The 20,129-nt window shown below is 45.1% G+C and overlaps 1 protein-coding gene across 7 annotated transcripts in view; it reads left to right on the forward strand.

Annotated features, from left to right (window-relative positions):
- The window catches only part of LDLRAD4 (low density lipoprotein receptor class A domain containing 4), a 180,760-nt gene that overhangs the window by 29,787 nt on the left and 130,844 nt on the right, over positions 1–20,129 (forward strand). For all 7 annotated transcript variants that reach the window (XM_019986511.2, XM_019986518.2, XM_019986519.2 and 4 more), the window contains one exon: positions 5,429–5,526. The gene's annotated coding sequence lies outside the window, so the exon portion shown is untranslated. The remainder of the gene's footprint in view (positions 1–5,428; positions 5,527–20,129) is intronic.

Raw genomic sequence — 20,129 nt, forward strand, 5'->3', positions numbered from 1 at the left:
GCATGGGAAAATCTATACATATATGGGTTATTCACACTGATCTTCATTGCATTATTATTTATAAAGTTAAAAATAATTAACAGAACTGAGTGAGTGAAGTCGCTCAGTCGTGTCCGACTCTTTGCGACCCCATGGACTGTATAGCCCACCAGGTTCCTCCATCCTTGGAATTTTCTAGGCAAGAGTACTGGAGTGGGTTGTCATTTCCTTCTCCAAAATCTCCCGTTTTTATACTAGTCCTTTCAACATTTAAAATAGATACAACTTGAGTAACAATATTCTTTGTAATAAAAAAACTAATTTTAATCTCAAGGATAGCAAAAACTGGATGATTTATGCATTCAACTTTTAAACAGCTTAATGTCTTGCTTAAAAAAATTACAGATCATCAGTTAAAACGATGATCTTAAAATCAGTTAAAAAACGATCTTAAAGAACTTTTGAAATAGGTTGTCATGAAGTTGACAGTAGCGTTTTGTTTCAGATTGAGAGTCAGGGCATTTGACCTACACAGGTTTTTCCATTTTGGTTGGGAATGAATACATATACAAATGGAAAATTAAGAATGATTCTGACTGGAAATTTTCATAGGGATTTTTTTTTTTTTTCATTTAACATTCAGCTAATAGCTACATGCCCAAGAATTGGGAGGGATATCTGGCAAAAGTGGTAACTATGAAGCAGAACTACTAAGTAGTGACTCAGGTTCACAAGTAGAATGACATAACCAGTCCCAAAGAAACTGTCTATTCATGGTTTGGAGATAAGACATGATGCTCAGTGTCTTCCACCTATTTTGAAATTAATTTTGAGGCTCTGAGTTCTGCTTTGAAGGATTGCACAAACTCTATTGCTTTAGCCTTATTGTAGTAACCAGAGATGAACAAATCATAACTCTTTTAATTTGGCTTTCAGTTCTGTTCAGTCGCTCAGTCGTGTCTGACTCTTTGCAACCCCATGAATCACAGCACACCAGGCTTCCCTGTCCATCACCAACTCCCGGAGTTCACTGAAACTCATGTCCATCGAGTTGGTGATGCCATCCAGCCATCTCATCCTCTGTTGTCCCTTTCTCCTCCTGCCTCCAATCCCTCCTAGCATCAGAGTCTTTTCCACTGAGTCAACTCTTCGCGTGAGGTGGCCAAAATATTGGAGTTTCACCTTTAGCATCGTTCCTTTCAAAGAACACCCAGGACTCATCTCCTTTAGAATGGACTGGTTGGATCTCCTTGCAGTCCAAGGGACTCTCAAGAGTCTTCTCCAACACCACAGTTCAAAAGCATCAATTCTTTGGTGCTCAGCTTTCTTCACAGTCCAACTCTCACATCCATACATGACCACTGGAAAAACCATAGCCTTGACTAGATGGACCTTTGTTGGCAAAGTAATGTCTCTGCTTTTGAATACGCTATCTATTGGTCATAACTTTCCTTCCAAGGAGTAAGCGTCTTTTAATTTCATGGCTGCACTCACCATCTGCAGTGATTTTGGAGCCCCCCAAAATAAAGTCTGACATTGTTTCTACTGTTTCCCCATCTATTTCCCATGAAGTGATGGGACCAGATGCCATGATCTTCATTTTCTGAATATTGAGCTTTAAGCCATTTTCACTCTTATCAAGAGGCTTTTTAGTTCCTCTTCACTCTCTGCCATAAGGGTGGTGTCATCTGCATATCTGAGGTGATTGATATTTCTCCTGGCAATCTTGATTCCAGCTTGTGCTTCTTCCAGCCCAGCGTTTCTCATGATGTACTCTGCATATAAGTTAAATAAGCAGGGTGATAATATACACCCTTAATGTACTCTTTTTCCTATTTGGAACCAGTCTGTTCCATGTCTAGTTCTAACTGTTGCTTCCTGACCTGCATATAGGTTTCTCAAGAGGCAGGTCAGGTGGTCTGGTATTCCCATCTCTTTCAGAACTTTCCACAGTTTATTGTGATCCACACAGTCAAAGGCTTTGGCATAGTCAATAAAGCAGAAATAGATGTTTTTCTGGAACTCTCTTGCTTTTTCCATGATCTAGTGGATGTTGGCAATTTGATCTCTGGTTCTTCTGCCTTTTCTAAAACCAGCTTGAACATCTGGAAGTTCACGGTTCACGTATTGCTGAAGCCTGGCTTGGAAAATTTTGAGCATGACTTTACTAGTGTTTGAGTATGGTTTCAGTGTGTCTGCCCTCTGATGCCCTCTTGCGACGCCTACCGTCTTACTTGGGGATGAGTGCAATTGTGCAGTAGTTTGAGCATTCTTTGACATTGCCTTTCTTTGGGATTGAAATGAAAACTGACCTTTTCCAGTCCTGTGGCCACTGCTGAGTTTTCCAAATTTTCTGGCATATTGAGTGCAGCACTTTCACAGCATCATCTTCCCTTATATAAAAATGAGTTTCATTCTGAGAGCATTCTCGTAAGTCCCATTTGTTTGTAAGTGCAGTGAAGTTAGCTTAGGTACCCACCAATTAGCTATGTAGAACTGTACTGTAATAGGTTTACAATACTTTTCACACAAGTAATATACAAAAAACAAGCACAAAAACAAAACATTTTTAATCTTACAGTACAGTACCTTGAAGAGTACAGTAGTACAATACAATAGCTAGCATACAGAGGCTGGTATCGAGTAAAAGGGCAACAAGAGTTACTGGTTGGAGGAGGTGGGAGATGGTAGAGCTGAAGGATCAGTGGCAATGGGACATGGAGGGCAACCTGCAGTTTCACACCTGACGTTGCTGGAACGCATGTTTGCGTCTTTGAAAGTTCACACCTTGAAGGTTTTTATGTAGGGACTTAACTCTGTTTTAAAAAAAATGTTAAAGACCTCCCATGTGCCACATATTCTTCACAAGCATGATGATACCAGGGTGATGGTGATTTGCATTCTTGCCCGCAAAAAGCTCATACTCAAATAGGAGAAATGAGTTTTTGCTTATGGACAGATGAGGCAGGTATGGAGAGCTGTTTTGATTTGGTAGTTGTATGTGCATTTAACATATGCATATATTATAAACTCCTATGTTTAATTAGTAAATATATTTACTGTTGCTATAAAACAAATGACTGTAAACTTAATAACTTAAACTGACACCCCCATGTTATTTCATGATTTCCATGGGTTGGGAGTCTGGGAATGTCTTAGCTGGTTTTCTACTCAGGATCTCAGAGATTGCCAACAAGCTTCAGCCCAGCTGTGTTCTCTTCTGGAGGCGTGAGTGGGGCAAGAATCCACTTCTAAGCTCATTTAAGTGAGCAGGTTAAATTGTAGCTGTAGGTCCTTGTAGCTGTAGATCTGATGTCCCTGTTTCTTTGCTGGTTGTCAGCTGGCGACCGTCCTCAGTGCCTAGAGGCCCCTGTGGTTCCTTGCTGTGTGGCCCCTCACAGGCCCTTCAGAGATGATTGCACATTTCTTGCGAGCTGCAAAGGGAGTCCTTCACTTTCTATTAATAGTAGGCTGACATGGAGTCTTAAATAGTGAAACCAGATCAAGGGAATGACATCTCATTGCTTTTGTCATGTTCTGACAAAAGCAAGTCATGGATTCTGCCAACACTTATGAGGAGGGAATTATGCAAAGGTGTGACCCCACTGGCAGTCACCTTAGAATTCTATCCACCACATACATTTCTGGTTATTCCACTGACTTCTGTTCCCAGGAAATCAGCATTTGAATCCCAGGAAGACTGACAGGAGCAGTCTCAGTTGAGGAATAAAACCATCATCAAAGTCAGAAGTGGGTTGTTTTCTTCTCTCAGTGAGTAGAAGGCAGGAGAGAGTGTAGGTTCACAGTATTGGTAGGAAGGAGTTACATAAAAATAGAGGGGTATTTGGCTTGTGTGTTCAGGGTGAATGTCCACAGGAATCTCACAGGGTACTTTGGCTGGATACAGTCATTTTTTATTTGAATGTCTTAGTCTTGACTGATCTCTCAGGAGTGACATATGGCAGGAACATGCTTCAGGCGGCAGGTTTCCTGCTGCGGCACACAAGCTAGACAGATGGTGGCTTATTCACCCTTGGACAGGAATGTAATCCCACACGTTGGCAGGCTGGGTGCTGAGAGGTGCCTGTGCCATTTGAGACAGAGCTGACTGAGTTGACCTGGAACTGCTTTGTCAGGCATTAGGTGGTCACCTGATGTGACCTGGAGTGATGTGAAGGACAGTGTGCTCATCAAACTGGGAGGAGGATGCTGGTGACAGATCGTGTGAACTGGAACTAGACAGTCGGGAGTCTGTCCTGCCAGCAGGGTGGAGGGCAGAGGTGAAGACAGCCTTGAAGACACAAATCTTGGAAGTGAACACTTCAGCAAGGTCTAAGCATAGGTCATTGTTGCTTCCACAAAATTAGACGTGTTTCAGCGGAGGAAAAAGGTGTGGTCTGTTTCCTTTATAATTAAGGATCAGTGATCCATGTGGTTGACAGATACTTTGGGTTCATAAACTACAGCCATATTTAGGATTTCTGTAGTTAAAACCTAGTCCAATAAAGATGTTGTCCAGTATATATGTTTGCGACCCGTCATTGAAGAAAAGGCCTGTGACTTTGAAGAAACAAGTCTGTGTCCTTTGATTGGAGACTGAGAACCTGATGGTCCTGTGGCTGCTGAAGAGCTGTTTGGGGGAGTTTATCCCCAGTTCATGCCATGTACCCCAGACTGTGTGCTGGGGGCTTCTCTCTTCCTTCTCTCTATTATTTGATGCTTGTTTTATTCATTTTGGTGTTTGTGCCTTTTATTGTGACAGTCCTCTAGTATTTAAAAAAATTTTTTTCATTTACTTCTAGCTGAGCTGGGTCTTTGTTGCTGTGCAGGCTTTTGTCTAGTTTCAGCGAGCAAGGGCTGTTCTCTAGTTGCCTTGTGCGGGCTTCTCATCCAGGGGGGTTTCTCTTGTTGTGGATCACAGGCTCTAGGGCGCACGGGCTTCAGTAGTTGTGGCATGCGGGCCAGTAGTTGTGGCTCCCAGGCTTTAGAGCACGGGCTCAATAGTTGTGGCGGGTGCATGGCCTTAGTTGGTCCATGGTATGTGGGATCTTCCTGGGTCAGGGATTGAACCCATGTCTCCTGCATTGGCGGGCGGATTCTTTACCAGTTAGTCACCAGGGAAGCCCCTAAATGGGCATCTTTTAAAAAAAATTTATTTGACTGCCTTGAGTCTCAGGTGCGGCACGTGGGATCTTGGTTGCAGTGTGTAGACTCTAGCTGTGGCAGGCAGGCTCCAGAGTATGGGAGCTCAGTAGTTGCATTGTGCAGGCTTAGTTGCCCTGCAGCATGTGGGATCTTAGTTCCCTGACCAGAGATTGAGCCCGTGGCTGCTTAACCACTGGACCACCAAGGAAGTCCTTTCTAGTATTTTTTGGAATTTGGGGAAGGGGATGGTTCACTAAGGGAAGCCAAGAAATGATTCACTGAAATTCTTTATTTTTCCTTTCAGCAATTCAAGCTCCACGTTGGTAACATCAAAGTGCTCTCTCCTCATTGGACCGTTTTCAGGAACTGACATCAGTTTTCATATAGCTTAAGCTTAAAAAGGTGAGTAGAGCTTGAGACTCTTCTCTTTGATAATGTTTGTGAAGCAGAGCTTGTCACACCACTGATTGTTACGAGATGGTGTCTCTCTCAAGAATGTGGTCCCAACTCCGAGGTGCAAAAACTATTAATATCTTCCCAGTGTAACTGGGATTGAAGGAAAGTTGCATGGTATCAGATTAAATGGGACTTTTTCTTTTTTGTTTAATACCCAAGTATTACCAAATATTATTCACAGTGGGCTGTTAATGTATATAAAATATTTCTAGATTTACTAGAATATCTGAAGAAAAATAATAATCTTGCTATTCAATTTGTCTTTATTGCTGTGCTTGAGCATTTAATACCCAGATGTTTAAACACATTTAAGATTGGTGAGAAGTGGGATTCTTTCTTTCTCATCCTAAATTATTTGTTTTGCTTGGTTTCCAACTTTGTAAAATGGAAATAATACTGGAGTTGCCGTGGGACGTGAGGAGCCACCGTGCTTCCTACAGTACCTGGCGGGTAGTGCACTCAAAACGGCTACTGTAGCAGCCAGTGGGCAGGTTTTCCTTTCTCTGTGTTGGCGTGATCTGTACTGTAAGGGGATGTTGACCTCCTAATCTGCTGTGTTTGTTCCTGTGTTACTTCTTAAGGGCGGGGTATGAGTGGCCTGACCTTGGTGTATCTGGAAGTAGGAGCTTAGGTGACACATGTGTTTTGATCACCTCTGGACCTCCTCAGACCCAAAGCTCAATTCAGAGCCAACCCCCATGGGGGACAGTCAGTGAAGGTGCCTGGAAGAGGGGACTGTGGTGCCAGGAGCAGCCTACCTGCCTCAGTCTGCCTCTTCACCTTTGTGTGCCTCTGTTTCATCGACTCTTAAGTATTTTAATGATTCGTCTTCTCCCTAGTTCTCAAGCTGTGGAGAACTTCAAATGAAGATAGGAGACTCTTTAGGAAAGTAAAAAAATTCTATAAAACATAAGATTCTTTTCCCCCTAAATTTTTATGTGCCAGGCATGACTCATTGTTTATGCCATATTCCTTGCTAGAATGTAAGCTTTATAAGGGCAAGAATCTCCCTCCCTCCCACTTGTTTTTTCCTCTAGGACTGGAAGTGGTGCCTGCTAGCTTGGAGTAGTTCAGTGAGCCTTTTGTTAGATGGAATGATTGATGGAGAGTCTCTCAGAGCTTATGCAAACCTTCTTATTCATAGTGGTTGTTGGAAACAGATGAGGCAGTTGGAGAATCAGGAAGGATTTAATGTGCTTCCTTACTGAGGCACACAGACCCTTGGATTTACATGGACTTTTCACAAGTTGGAAGCTTCCCGAAACTGAAGGTGCTCAGAAGCATGCTGTACTTAACAGACACTCTGAGTCAGTGTGGCTTGCAGTTCCTATGTAGTTCTTTGCTGAGTGGATTTCACCATCAGGGATCTGCAAACATGGAGCCCATTTGGTAGTCTCCCAGGGCGGGGTACGCTTGCATAGGTGCACTCAGGCCGAGGGCCTTGTGGGTGGTCAGTGACCGATGGAGTACTTCTTGTTCTCGAAGTTCTTATTACCTGCCAGGCAGTGTGATGTTGGCAAATCCCTTACCTTCCCTGACATGGGGAGTGTTGCTGAGGTGCACTGTTTTTCTTCTACAATTTGGCACACTGACCACCAGCTTGAGGTGGAACGTAGCTCGTTTCCAGCAGGGCCGTAGAGAGTGTGGGCACAGTGTGGTTTCTCATTGTCATCTCAGATGTAGACCTCTTTGACTTCACCCACCAAAACCTGGAACAGTTTTTAAGTAGAATTTTGCTGGGTAACCAAACACACCACTGGACTAATTCCCTACGGAGTGTGATTCTGTGATTGATTTACAGAATTTTGACAGAAGTAGAAATAATTCTTGCAAACTACATAAGTACTCAGTTTTCTCCCATATATGGAGTTACCTCATTCTGTCAGCTATTTTAAGCAACTTTCAGAATTGGTAATGGAAAACTTTTTCTTGACTACATTACTATATATGGATTTTAATTAAAAGTAAAGCTGTATTGCTCCTTCTGACTACGACAGGAGTTAAGAGCAAATTCCCATCTGCAGAACTGCATGTTGCCTGGTGCAGTGTGGCAGCAGGTCGGTGCAGTACAGGTCATTTCTAGGCACATACTTGGATTCTGAGGTGTTGTAAGAGCTTTTATCTCTAAGATAGGTTCTCACAGCTGACTGTCCTGGAGTTTATTCTTGATCTGTCACTTGTAAAATTGTGTCCCTTGAAGCTCACAGCTGGACTGGGACACATTCCTACATGCTGATGGAATGGACTGGTGGCATTACCACAGTGCTCTATCTGCTGGGCTGGGACAGCCCAGGGAGGTCTGGGCTTTTCATTAACTACAAAATGTGCTTGTTTTACTGTACAGTGCAATTTTTTGGACTTGGTTTTAAAATCAGGTCGAGTCCCCATGTCTGGGTTGTTATTAAACGTGTTTTAAAATTTAGACCTCCTTAATAAATCTGAACACAGGTGCCTCTTTGCCATATCACGTCTATAAGGTATAGCTGGAAACACGACGTTTGGCCCAAATTCTGTGCTTGCTGCTTTCACTCACTTTATTTTTTATACTCTCCTCCGCACCCCCCACCTTTAGGAAACCCTAACCCCTCTGGGACTAAGGTCTTCTCTTCTTAATGTAGGATAATAATTGTTTTGTGGAATTACTGTGAAGATTCTTAATTTAGCATTCAGTGCATGGTCAGAGCTTGATGAAATGTCAGCTGTTGTTTTTCATCCAAATGCTAGCTTTTACCCAAGGACCATGGCTGTCTGGGTCAGAGAAAGAGAGCGGAGGTGGATCTTCCCATCCGATTTCAGGAGTAAGAGGTGTGCTGAAGAGTTCCATGAGGTGTCTTTCTGGAGCCAGGAGGGTGAAGTGCTGGAGCCCTGGCTGAGCACAGAGCTGCTGGGATGGGGGTGAACAGGTCATGAATTGCAGTTTCTTATACCTTCTCCTGTCCTCTTCATGAGACGTAGACATGGTCAGCTTTCAGCACTGAGAAGAAAGGTTCAGACGGGGACGTCCCACTTCTTATTTTGGTTTCCTTCAAGGTCCCTAAGGTATGTGAAGTGGATGATGAGGACCAGGGAGCCAAGTGGAAGTTCCAGTGTGAGACGTGTGGTTGCAGTGGGGACGTGCTCTAGTAGTCAAAACGTGACTGTAGATATGGGTGATGCAGCCTGACCTGAGCTTCTGTCTTTGTGTTACATTTAAACTTTCAGGCTACATCAGAGAAGATCAGTAGTGTTGGGAGAAGCACACCTCCGAGTACAGGTTTCTGCTGTTCACACTGTCTGAAGGAATGCTTACTTTCTCCAGATGTGTTTTTGCCAATGTCCAGTAAAACATATTAAACTGTGGAAGGTTTATGCTGGGGGTTCCCTAACTTGAAGGAGGATTTAAACTCTGCCTCACAGTTAGGTTGGGGTCATTCAGAAGCTGCACCAAGACATCCTGGCTCTGTGAGGAGCCAGGCAATCTTGGCTGTTAGGTTGGGGTCATTTGGTGCCTCTCTGGCCTTTGAGGTTGTCATCAGGGGAGGTGACACCAAGATTCCCAGTCGGGGGCGGGTGTCCTAGGACAGATCCTAGGTAGACTAGGTCCAGGGTCCCTCTTGGCTTGTGAGAGTTTCTGGGTTCTCCAGGTCTCATTCAGGCTCTCCCACCTTCCGTGTTCTTCCTTCCCTCCCTGCCCTCTCCCCGCCGAGCCGTGTGTGCAGCATCAGGGGACTCGGGACTCAGGTTTGAGTCCCATCTCACTGCTTTCCCCTCATTCTTCCACTTGAAGGTGAAGAGTGGCGTGGAGGAAAACTACTAGAGTTCAGCAAGGGCACCAGGGATGCTTTATGGTAAGAGGAAGACCCAGCAAGGCAGAGGGGAAGGCCAGCAGGCAGACACCACTTCTAGAAGCTGGGAGGAGAGTCCTGTTGCCTTGGCCATCTCTGCCTGTGGCCTGGGAAATTGAGCATTTGCTCTGCCTGGGCACTGGGTGCTGTCCTTGTGTTGTTAAGACTAGACTATTTTCTCATCAAGTAGACATTCAGAAAAACACCTTTATGTTTTGTGTTAAACCAAAACACACAACAACTTCGTCAGTTGATGCCTAGCACAGTGTCAAACTGCTAAAAAGCTAGCAAATGTTACACCTAAAATTTTTCTGGGGGAGGTAAAGGTGGGGGGTGTGGAGGAGAGTATAAAAATAAATCTTTTAGAGAATCTGGGTTGCTTAGTGGCGTGTGTATTTTTCCATGGTGGAGGAGGTTAGAAATAGCATTACTTTTTATGGGTTTCTCAGCAGCAGCTCAAAGATTTGGCTTTGTGGGCTTGGTCTGTGTGTGGGTGAGGCGGCTCCGGCAGCCTGCGGGGTAGAGGCAGTGCCTGTCTGTCTGCACCCCTCTGCCTGCCCGCCCGCCCCCCCCTCCACCCCCGCAGCTATCACCCAGATGAACAGTGCTCATGTGTGAATGTGATCTCCAAGGTTAGGCTACTGTGGGGACCTGTCTGTGGCAGCAGATGCTGCTGGAGCAGATGGAGCCTCAGCGGTCCCACAGAGTCACATGGGTGCGTGTGTGAGGGCAGGTGCCAGGCGTGGGTGCTGTGATCTGGGAGACATCCTCTGGGGGTGCTGTGTGTCTGCTGGCTGGACCTCCTAGTCCCTGTGAGCTGGCCTCTCCTTTGAGCCTTAATCTCAGCACGGTTCGCAGGCCACTCCTTCAGAAGGGGCCCTCAGGGATTCTTGAAATTTGTTAGAGTTACGTAATTCTTACAGATGGAGGTGGGTCTCCCAGTGTTTCTCAGATTCAAAGCAGGAAGGAAATGGAAGGAGGTAGCCACTGGGACTGAGATTTTTAACCCCCAGGGGACCCAGGAATATGTGAATTCTTTGAAATTGTGCCTGTTACTGTAGAGAAGGCCAGGGCTTTGATGGGATTCTCAGTAAGATTTTGATCTCCGTAAAGGTGAGGTAAAGTTCAGTTAACTTGGAAAAGTCATTTTGGAAACGTAGTGAGTGTGGGGAGAGGAGGTGTTGGCAGGATGTCCGCTTATACGTTGTGTGGCAACACAAGAGGGGACCCCCATCTGCTGGGGTTTTTCTTTGTGGGCATTTTTCTTGAATTTTCCATAACATTGTACTGGGAGTGGTTCCTGCCAAAGTCCAGTTGCCAGTGCTTGGTTACCTTTGCAAGCTTGGCGCTTGGGAGGGGGCCTGGCTACTTGCTCATCATTTGGGGTCTCTGTGGATTCATCCTGACATTAAAAAAAAAGGCAAAAAACTTTTACTAATTTTTTTTTTTTCCTTTCTTGGCTGTGCTGGGTCTTTGTTGCTTCCCGTGGGCTTTCTCTAGCTGCAGTGAGCAGGGACTACTCTCTAGTTGCAGTGTGTGAGCTTTTCATTGTGCTGGCTTCTCTTGTTGTGGAGCACATGCAGGCTTCAGTAGGTGTGCCTCCGGGGCTCTGGAGCATGGGCTCAGTAGTTGTGGCACACAGGCTTAGTTGCCCCTTGGTATCTGGGATCTTCCAGGACCAGGGATTGAACCTGTGTTCCCTGCATTGCAAGGTGGATTCTTAACCACTGGACCACCAGGGAAGCCCCTTGGTCCGATGTTTAATCAGCAGTTTTCCCCTCTTTCACTGGGTCTGTAGTACCATGTTCTCTACAGTTTTTCTGGAGACTCTCGGGGGTGATTATGATAGGCCAGCAGCTGTCAGCGGACATGGAGGAAACCTTAGATGACAAGTACTTCACCTGTACTTCCACAGGTTGCCGTAGCTTTGGCACTGCTCAGTGGTGCCTGCTTCTGCACGTTCTGTCTGAGTGGCCGGTCACCTTGAGGGGACAGGATCAATGGGGAAGCATGCCGATGACTTGCAAACACAAAGTGTTACAGCCGCCCCAGGACTATGTGGGCGAGAGTGCCTCAGCCAGGATGGGAGTGGTACCCATGTTGACTGGGCCGCACGGTCCACTGGGAGCAAAAGTGTTTGTGTGGAGTCTGTGAGTGGAGCTGGAGAAGTCAGGAACATTACTCGAGCACCTCTCTTCCGGAGCAGAATGTCGGGGTGCCCTGGAACCAGGGCGAATTAGAGCAGGCAGCACTTGTCCCGAACATGACCTGCGTCTGTGCTTGCTTTTTAAAAGTTCCACGGCTGCTACCTGAGATGGACGTTCTGTTCTGTTGTAATATTTTACCTGAGCAGTTACATTGTGAGAATAATAATGCTGTGGGCTCTCTTGAGTTGTCTGCTTGAGTCGATTCCCGATTGCCCAGGGCAGTGATTGGGCGGGCATTTCTGCTTCCTGGGTGCCAGTCAGGCAGCTGCCATGTCCTGTCACCTCATTCTTCATCTCTGTGTATCCCTGTGGACTTTGTAAAGATAAGAGAATCTGCTCAGGTTCTTAAGTCATTTGAGAAAAGTTTTACGGGTCCAGGTGGGTCTGGGAAGTATTTTTTAGTGCTTTGCAAGATATGAGAGTGCTTTCCAGTTGTCATTAAGAACTTGTTGCCACTAGTGAGTCTGAGTGAACTCCGGGAGTTGGTGATGGACAGGGAGGCCTGGCGTGCTGCAATTCATGGGGTCGCAAAGAGTCGGACACGACTGAGCGACTGAACTGAACTGAACCACTTAGTATTGTGGTATTTAAGTCAGTTACCTAATTTTTAATCTTTAACTGGTTCTCAAACATTCTGCTGCTCCCTTTTTTCAAAAAATGTGGTAGAAAATATGTAACAATTTGAAACACTGTGCACTGCTAGTGGTAATGAAAAATGGTCATGCTGCTGGGGAAAACAGTATGTTTTAACCATTTTATTTATTTATATTTTTTTGTTTTAACCATTTTAAAGTGTACAGTTGAGTGGTATTAACACATTCACATTGATGTGCAGTTCCATCCCCAGAATTGGCTTCATCTTGAAAGCCTCAAGCTCTGTTTCCATCAACCACTGACTGCTATCCCCACCCCAGCCCCTAGCATCCAGTGTTCTGCCCTTTGGCTCTTGGAACTTGATTGCTGTAGACCTGGCACTGGTGCGATCATGGAGTATTTGTCATTTGGTGACTGGCTCACTTCACTTAGCATAGTGTTCTCAAGGCTCATGTTATTGCAAGTGTCGGAATTTCATTCCTTTTTAAGACTGAATAATATTCCATGGTCTGTATAGAGCACATTTTGTTTATCCATTTGTTTGTCGATGGACACTTGGGTAGCTTCCATCTTTTGGCTGTTGGAAATAGTGCTTCTGTGAACATAAACACCTCTTCAAATCCTTGCTTTCAGTTCTTTGGATATCCTCACTTAAAAATAAAGTCTTAAAATTTATTTATTTTTTCCAAAATATATTTTTAAAAGCACACTCTCAATTAGACGCTATTGTTATGGAGTTGCTAAGTTGTGTCAGACTTTGCGATCCCATGGACTGCAGCACTCCAGGCTTCCCTGTCCTTCACTGTCTCCTGGAGTTTGCTCAAACTCGTGTCCTTTGAGTCAGTGAATCCATCCAACCATCTCATCCTCTGTCACCTCCTCTCTTCCTGCCCTGAATCTTTCCCAGCATCTTTTCCCAGATCCAAAGAATCAGCTCTTTGCAGCACGTGGCCAAAGTATTAGAGCTTTGACTTCAGCATCAGTCCTTCCATTGAATATTCGGGGTTGATTTCCTTTAGGATTGACTGGTTTGATCTCCTTACTGTCCAAGGGACTCTCAGGTGTCTTCTCCAGCACATAGTTTGAAGGGAATGGCAAACCACTCCAGTATTCTTGCCTCAAGAATCCCATGAACAGTATGAAAAGGCAAAAAAGACACCATTAGGAATCCAAAAGAAAGATATACTTAAGTATGGAGGTGATCTGCTCACAGTCAGCTTCCCAGGTGGCACTAGTGGTAAAGAACTCATCTGCCATTGCAGGAGACATAATAGACTCAGGTTTGGCCCCTGGGTTGAAAAGATCCCTTAGAGGAGGGCACAGCAACCCACTCCAGCATTCTTGCCTGGAGAATCCCATGGCTAGAGAAGCCTGACAGGCCACAGTCCATAGGTTGCACAGAGTTGGACGTGACTGAAGTGACTTAACACGCACAAACAAACAGAGTTGGGAGCTATCCTTTGTTATCCTATAATATTTTAGAGGTAATATCATTTAATAATGATAATTATACCAACAAATCTCTTGTAAATGTTCTGCTGCTGCTAAGTCACTCAGTCGTGTCCAACTCTTTGCAACCCCATAGACGGCAGCCCGCCAGGCTCCCCCGTCCCTGGGATTCTCCAGGCAAGAACACTGGAGTGGGTTACCTTGAGTGAAGCATTATTCTTTAGACAAAACTCCAGGTAGGGCTATCTTCCAGGAAAAACCCACCTGGCCTACAAGTTGCTCTTGTGTTGTCAGGGCTGCTGCTAAGGGAAACTGACAAAAAATATGAAAAAAAAAAAAAAAGGAAAAATTGCAGAATTTCTGGTCTGACTCTCTGTTTTTCCTGAAGATTGGAAACGTAAAATTGTGGCCTTTTGTGGATAATAGTGCATTAAGAATTCCACAAACTCTTTACCATAATGATTTACAGTGATCTTGTGCAGTAGGAAGGCTTTCGTGTGGCAGTAGCAGCTCCCGCCCTCAGGAGCCTTTCTTCAGGGCAGGGGACACCCGGGCAGATCAAAGGTGATGTTCGTGGTGAAGTACAGGGAGTTGTCTCAGTCTTGGCAGACCTGGGCTTCACAAGGGTGTGAATATGTTCTGTCACCAAGACAGAAAGCTGCTGTTGGAAGAGGAGCAGGGGGACGTGAGCAGGGTCACGACCAGCTGTTGGTGATAAAGTTCATCTTGTGCCCACCTCAGAGCTCCAGCTGTGTGTTGGGCCCTCTGAGGGGCTTGGGCTCAGAGATGGCTGGGAAACAGGCCCTGCAGCACAGGGGGTCTGATGGAAGAGACCTGCAATCATGTCCCTGGTTGCAGTCCACGTTGCTGTGTGCTCAGCATGTGCTGCCGAGGGGACCCAGGCACAGAAGCCTGTGTACACCCCTCATGGAGATCGTGACACGTGAAGTGGGGCCTACAGCACGCTGTGTGTCTGCAGGTGGACACGTGCAAGGAGAGAGCGTTCTGGGCAAAGGCGGAGGCTCAGCGAGAGGCACAGCCATGAGAAGGTGAATATGGCTGGGGCTGAGGTGGCTTGGGAAGGAAGGTGAGAAACAGAAGGCTGGGCAAGAAAGTGGGGGCCAGACCCCAAGTATCTAAATGTGTGTAGGTTGTTATGTGGTAGGGGAGACCTTTTGGGGAAGAAGGTGTCATTAGTTAAGGAAGTTGGGTCTGGGAGCTGTGGGAGGGGTGAGTGGAGGGAGAGGCAGAGGTTGAGAAGAGCAGCCCAGAGAAGAGCGAGGAAGCTTCTTAAGGCAGAGGTGAGACGGCCTGAGCAGGCTCTGGTGACAGGAGAAGGCCTTGTGGCAAGAGGCCATGAGTGTCCAGTGAGAGACACTGAATGACTTCGAGGCTTGGGTAAGTGGGAGACAAGTGAGCAGAGACAGATGGGCTAGGAGGTGGGGATGGCTCAGCATGAGACCCCTCACTGACAGGCGGTGCGAGAGGCTGGAGGTCAGTCAGGCCACAGGCTGAGGCTGGGTTGGAAGAGGGATCCGGGGTTGTCAGCATGAGACACACTCACCCCAGAGACACCAGACAAATCCAAGGATAGGCCTCCTGGAACGGGTATAAAGACAACAGATACGTAACTTGCTTTGTATTGTTACAGTGATGAAGGTCGATTCTGTTGTCAGGTTTTTGTCTGTTTCTCATGAACTGTCAGAAAACAGACATCGAGCTTTAACATTTAGTGCTGTGTATCATTTTAGCTAGTCATAGTCACACAGCCTTAGAGACTGTCCCCTTGGCATTCCCATTATTCCTAGTATTTCCTGTCTATACCTGGATGCCTTAGGCCTGTTCCAACTCACAGTTACTCTTGTATAGATCATCTCAGAAATCACCCGAGACAGTGCACAGTATCATCAGCCTTCAATTTGGATGATTTTGGCCAGTGAACTCCTAGTTTCAAAATCCCCTAAAACTACTCAGAAGTACTTTTAAGAATTTCACCCCATTTGTCAATGAGAACTCAGTAAAGCTGGAGGAAGAAGAAACTCACCTCATCTCTAAATGTAATTGGAAAGACTTCACTGATGATGTTCTAACATTAGAAATTGAGAATACTCAGAAATGTTGCAGTAACTCTTCTTTCACAAATGCGTTTTAACGAACATACTTTATTAACGTGCTACCAAAGGTAAGGATAAAATGGGGCTTGTGTTCTGTATCTCCTGGGTTGGGTCTGATAAACAAAGATGTGAGAAAGGAACCCTTGCTTATCTTTGGAAGGTGGGTGAGGGAGTGGGGATGTCTTTTGAATAAAGAAGAATGCTTGTTACTTGCTTGTCTCATGTCCCGGCTATGAAGACTTGACTTTATTGAGTGAGCTCTTAAATTTTCTGCACCATCTGCCATCACACTGTGGAAGGGGCACCCAAATTCTTATTACTGTTTTCATTTTGATCTCATGTGAAACTGAGAAATGTGTATTATGAGGAGTGGACTTAACTCCGGGTTAAAATCAGATGATTGAATATTTATTTCAGAGAAAATGCTAGTAATTAATATAAACCTCTTGCAGTTAAGAAAAATTCAAAGAAGATCAATTAAGTAATACCGATGTCATTGATTCAATGCAGAGAAAATGGTAAAAACCTGTATCAAAGGAGGCAGAGAGACTAAGAAAAAATGTACCTGTATAGCTAATATCAGTTTAATCAGTTGAGTTTTTAGAAAATCTAATACAGACCAAGAAACCATCAGATAAATGACTAGTTACTATCACTGTAATCTCCAAAATGTTTACTCTGTTCCATGAAGGGAGTAGAAAGGGAATAATGATCAGTTTATATTTCTCTCACATTTTGAAGTGAAGATTTACTTCTGTAGCAATTCGAATTTTTTATAGATGAAACATACTGAGTTTTACAATTCCTCAATTGTATGTAAGTAGAATATAGCGCAGAATAAAATGGACAAGTACCCTGACCTCAATTTCCGATGACTAAAAAGATTTTTTTTAAACCATCTCTGTCATTAGCCGAAATCACATCAATAAAGGTCTACTCCATATCTGTTTAAAGGACAAGGGTTTGTTGAAATGGAAAGATTTATGTGGCCATCCATATTAGCATTGTTTACACTAAAACTGTCTTGAGTTTACAGCAGAGGAAAGTTTAATTGATGCTAGTAGGATCCGTTATACAACTTTGTCTATTTCACACTAAAATATTGCAGAAATAGTAACAGTTTTAATAATCTAAAAAAAGGATCCATAAAGGAATCAGTCAGTACTGTGACTGCACATGAAAAATGCTTTAGAAACCATTGCTACAAGGTGAATTGAAGGTCATAATAACACTTCTGGCAACCATGGTGACAGTAACAAAGCACTAAGACTCACTGACATAACTGTCCTGCTTAGAAGCATTTAAGACACCAGCTAGGAAAAAGTGAACAAGTATGGAGATTTGGCAGAAGAACTGAAACGCTGGAAAACAGCAGCCACCACTTCGGCATTTTGGCAGGTGGGGGCTTCTAGAAACACAATCAGCCCTCATGAGGAACTTGGACTCTGTTCTGCTTTGCGACAGTTCAGGATGCTGTGCTGCCTGGTGTTTTCCGCATTATGGTGAGGGTCCCATCACCTGAACTGTTTAGCAGTTCCTTTAAATATACTCTGAGCTTGCGCTATAATATATATTGTATATATAAAGGAAGTCCATTCCAGAGTGCATATTGATAACTTCTCATAGGGACTTAAATTATATCCTGTTGGGACTTCCCTGGAAGCAGGGGATACAGTTGGATCCCTGGTTGGGGAACTAAGATCCCCATACTGAGGGGCAATTGGAGAGCCCACTCACCACAATGAAGACACAGCACAGCCACAAAAAATCACATTCTGTTCACTTTCTCCTTTGTCCCTGTCATATGATGGGTAAACTGAGGATGGGAGAGGACCTGAGATGTGCCCTGGTGTCTGTGAGGACTCTTACAGTGTTAGAGGGATCATAGGTTGCAGCACATCGAACTGTTCAAGGATTCATAAATGTGTAAGTGTATGTAAGACTTAGTTCTGTTATTTGTCTAGTTCCCTAATCACTTACTTCAAACCCTCTTCAGGAATGTTATCTTTGATTTACAGTTGAATGAAAAACATTGACTCCGTCTTTTGGGAACTTGAGTTGTCAGTGGAGAAAGCATAAGTAGACCAGGATTGAGATTTGTTAGTCGTCCACTGTAACACTTTGCAAAGGGAAAGACAGATGAGGTGAAACCATCTGGGCTCCATCTGTCTCTGTCCTGGAGAGTGCTGTTCACCTGCAGACCTACCCAGTCCTGAGCCACCGGAATGGCTGCAGAGATAGTTACAGAAAGAACGGATGGCTTTCAACCACAAGATGAAAACTCTTCCTTATGAAGTTGGGTGCTTGAGCTTCTCAGGGTGAAGAATCGTGCTCAAGAACAGGCTTCATGTCACCTCAGGAAGAAACACCCTCTGTCTAACCTTTTATGAGAGTGTTGGGGTCATGGTGGAGGTCCAGCCTCTTCTGGGCGAGCCACTGCGACATTCTGTGTGTTCAGTTTAGGACCACAAGACTGGCTTTTGGCCCTGTGTGTGTCCAGTCGTGTGGTTCTTATGCACTGGTGGACGTGATGGGCTCATGCACTGGGTGGGACTGTGCCCCAGGGGAGTCCTCGTCACTGCGTGTGGCTGTAGGAGTGAGTGAGGTCCTGACAGTTAGGATGGAGGCGTCCATTTCTTCCACTGATCATCAAACCGCATGAGTTTGTTTCCTCATGATTCTCAGCAGCCTTAGTCCCATGATCCTCACAGTTAGAGGAGCTGGGGTCCTTTCTTCTTCTTTTATGGAGAACTCCATAGAAAAGTGTTAATACTTGAAGTGCTTAACGTGTTTAGCTTGTAGTCAGTGTGACTGGGCCAAGGGGTGCCCACGTTAAATATTTCTGGATGTGTCTGTGAGAGTGTTTCCAGATGAGTCAGACTTAGTAGATGGCCGCCCTGCTGTGGGTGGACGTCGTCCAGTCCATTGAAGGCCTGCAGAGAGCAGAAGGGAGAGGAAGGGGGAATCTCGCCCCTCTGCTTCCTGCCTGCCTGCTTCAGGTGTGATATCCTGCTCTGGGCTGGCATTGACATTAATGGTTCTCAGGTCTTCGACTCTGCCTCTTCTCAAGCCTTTGACAATCCTAGCTTCCCTGGGTCTGCAGTTTGCAGACGGCAGATCGAGGGACTTCTTCATAATTGTGGAACCAGTTCCTCATAATAAATCTTTCTCCTTTCTCTGTGTGTGTCCTATGGGTCCCGTTTCCCTAGAGAATTTATAGCAGCAACCTCTTCATTAACCTGATTGTGTTTATAGTCTGTGTTCTCCTATCTCAGCATCTGCTTATTCATGGGCAGCAGCAAAACACTTAGTGAGATAGAAAATGAAGTTGAAGTCAAATGGTGTATGTATTTTAAGAAGTTACAGTAGACCACAAAAATGAAATGATCTGCATAACGACTGTCAATGCCAGCACCAGTGGGCACATCAGAGGCCTTGCTTGTACCTCGGCCCCTGAGAGTCCATCCACACAGGGATTTTAGTTTCCTGAGGCTAACTAAACTCTGAGGTATTTTCTCAGTTTCTAGGCAGTGGACTGTGTATCAAGCCTGGATGGACTTTGGATTCCTCCAGAGAGTGTGTGTGAGCAGTGGCGTGAACATTCGTGCTCCTCCTCCTCCCCCAGCCAGTTTGTGTTCACAGGTGTCCTCACACCTCTCGACTCAGGCTCAGTCTCACGTGCTCCAGGAAACAGAACGATGAACAGTACTGTCAGCAGCAAAGCACCTCTGCCACCAGGAGGGGCATTCAAAAGCAAAATTAGTTGTTGGTTTTTTCATTTTTTTAATTCGTTCACTCGTTCATTCACTCAACAAATATTCCTGAGAACTTGATTAGTCATGGCAAAGGCCTTTATAGATGGAGCGAAGTGGTTGGATAGGTTGTGACTCGGGCAGGTGTGGACTTGCTTGGGCGCGCGAGTGGAGGGAGCTGTCGGGACCTGGCTCATATCTGTGGGGCCTTGGCACCTGTCACCTCACCTTAGGTCCAGCCTTTGTTCTCCCAGGGCAGACCCGGCAGACTGGCCTAGTCTCAGTCACAGCTGCTCTGTTCCAGACCTCAGTAGCTCATATCTTAGGATTCCTGGGAGCAGTGAGCACCACGTTCAGTGTAAATGTGGTTTAAGAATCCTGAATTTTAACAAAGCAGTGTTTCTGAGGAATAAAAATGTGTCATCTCATGACCAATGTAATTTTCTCTTCCATTCTTTTTTTTAAAAAGTTTATTTTGATTATCTGGCCATGCCATGTCTTAATGGTGGCATGTGGGATCTTTGATCTTCATTGCAGTGCACAAAATCTTCGGCTGTGGCGTGTGGGATATAGTTCCCTGACCAGCGATGGAACCTGGCCCAGTGCATT

This window comes from Bos indicus, chromosome 24 (genome assembly GCF_029378745.1).
Source record: "Bos indicus isolate NIAB-ARS_2022 breed Sahiwal x Tharparkar chromosome 24, NIAB-ARS_B.indTharparkar_mat_pri_1.0, whole genome shotgun sequence".
NCBI lineage: Eukaryota > Metazoa > Chordata > Mammalia > Artiodactyla > Bovidae > Bos > Bos indicus.